Source organism: Pinus tabuliformis, chromosome 9 (genome assembly GCF_031772625.1).
Source record: "Pinus tabuliformis cultivar Carrire ecotype Pingquan chromosome 9, CPIR1, whole genome shotgun sequence".
In the NCBI taxonomy this organism is placed as follows: Eukaryota; Viridiplantae; Streptophyta; class Pinopsida; order Pinales; family Pinaceae; genus Pinus; species Pinus tabuliformis.
In genome coordinates, this window is record NC_142307.1 from 1623831573 (window position 1) to 1623833870 (window position 2298).

The 2298-nt window shown below is 33.9% G+C and overlaps 1 long non-coding RNA gene across 1 annotated transcript; it reads right to left on the reverse strand.

Moving 5' to 3' along the window:
* Window positions 1-826: 826 nt before the first annotated feature.
* Window positions 827-1941, reverse strand: LOC149155027 (uncharacterized). Its single transcript, XR_016263272.1, has 3 exons — window positions 1915-1941; window positions 1652-1705; window positions 827-1466 (listed from the first exon to the last, which is right to left on the reverse strand). It is a non-coding gene; the product is annotated as an uncharacterized LOC149155027 (long non-coding RNA).
* Between the last annotated feature and the right edge of the window lie 357 nt (window positions 1942-2298).

The window sequence follows — 2298 nt, forward strand, 5'->3', positions numbered from 1 at the left end:
TACTTGGCATTTGTTTTAAAAAAATGGTTTTTGTTTCAAGGGTCGATAGACGAGAGTGAAATGTGAGGATGAGAGCGAGGAAAGGGGCATAATGTTGGAAGCGAAAAGCTTGGTGGGTTTTTTTGTCCAGTGAAATTGTTACAAATCATTACATAAGAAGATATTTGGAAAAGATTTCTTTTAAAATATTTGTAATCTATTTTTATCTGTTAAATGAATTCAAGGAATGATTACTTGTCTATTTAAATAGAAGACGCAATTTTTCTAAGTCTGTTTTACTAATATTTAATAGATATACTTAACATTGAGAATTATTATTGAATCGAAGCAGAATCCTAGATTTATGCTTACAATAAACCCTTTTAATCTCTGAATTCCCCAAAATTGCAAGAAAAGAAATGGTTATGGGAAGGAAAGATAGCCATCTCAAAGAAGTCTAGATTCATCTTAACTCCAACTCCGCTGGAATCTATCTTAACTCACTCTTGCCCTACCAATGGCAAAAGGGAAAGTTAGAAGAAGTTTGAGTGTTATTTTATGTAATTTGACCCTGGCAAAAATGTTTTAATTAATAATTATAATATTATTTTTATTTTTATATTTTATTTATTTTTTTAATTGTAATTTATTATTATTTTAGAGTGGTAAATTTCCACAATTATCAAATTGGGCTAACTTTCAGACAAAACTGTATAGTTGTTTACCTTGTCCCAGTGAACAACTACACAGTTTTTCCTGAGTTTTCTCACAGTATATTTTTATTTTTTATTGTTATGTAATTTGACCTAGTCAAAATGTTTACATCATATAACATAACATAGTCAAAATGGTTTACATAGCATCATATAACATAACATAACTTTACAACATCTCTTCATACTATACTAGACTCATGAGAGTGCCTCTCAACACAATGATATCCATTGTTTTCCTTTCTCCAGAGTGGAGTCCCATAAATAATGCTCTTTCCATTCTCTAGAGTGGCCTCCCATAAATAATACCAATGAATCTATTAATAGTCAACTTGGTACTGCATTCAACAATTATCCCAAATTAGTCTCAAACTTGGGATTATCCCACAAAGATCCCCAATAACTATTTACCAAATTCTCCCATGAAGCTAGCACAGTAACAAGGAGAGCAATACATTGATCCGCCAATTACATTAACATCCAATGGCCACTAAATGTCACATCGAAGTATTAACATCATGTAAATGCTTGGCAAACTTTGCTCCTCCTTTAGTGTGGCAACCTTTTTAGCCCGAATGACAACTTATTAACCAATGACTGGGAAGCATACAAAGCATGTGACGTCTCAGCCTTCTGCCCCTTCCTTCTTTAGTGTCGCAGCCTTTTTTTCTCGATGGCATCTTATTGACCGATGACTTGGAAGCATACGAAGCATTTGATGTCTCAGTCTCTCCTTTGTCAATGGGGTTTCAAGGACATTAAGAATCATAGAATCTGTAATGTAAAGACAGATCGCAGATCATGCTCTTCATCTTGATCCATTATTCTTCGCTTATACTTATTAGTCTCCCAACAATCACAATGCACAAACCTTTATCTATCAACAAAACTTCCATCTTTATCTTCCACAAAGTAAAGTCATAAGTTATAACCATTGAACTCTCAAAATCAACACTCACTGTCATTCTCCAATGCTCTGGTACCATGCAAAACTTTGCTGGTTAGCCTGAAGCCTAAGAAATACAGGGATAAATTAGAAAGCAACCTCTGGAAGATGCACAACAAAAGAATTTCCTAAGGCAAATAATTATCTGCTTTATTCATCATTTTTTCTTTTACAAAGAATAAAGGATTTTGGACAACTGCTACTCGTTTAATCAAGGAAAACTTCGCACTCCCATGTACATGCCATTTTTATAATTATACAATTTACTATTATTACATTGTGAAAAATGTTCGCCATGATTTTCCAACACCGGCTGATTTTGCTTCAACCGAAAAGTGTGATTTTGCACCGTACCACTGCACATACAGTGAGGCAAGAATCAGATTCCCGCACATATAGTAGTCATGCAATAGATGCGTTTTGAACTTCTGGCACAAGATGATATTGTTACTTTCAGTGAACTTTTCGATCATATTGTGTACATTAGTCAATTTGTACAAGTCATGGTTGTCACTATGTACACAGCACAAGGTTTGCCATGCTGAACTTAAAATTTACCCAGTCCCGTTCTAGTCTTCCATTGAAGTCATTGTGGTATTCTTCTTTCATTTCGTACCTTTTGTGCAAATGTGATTCAGCATTTAATATATCTAAATATAT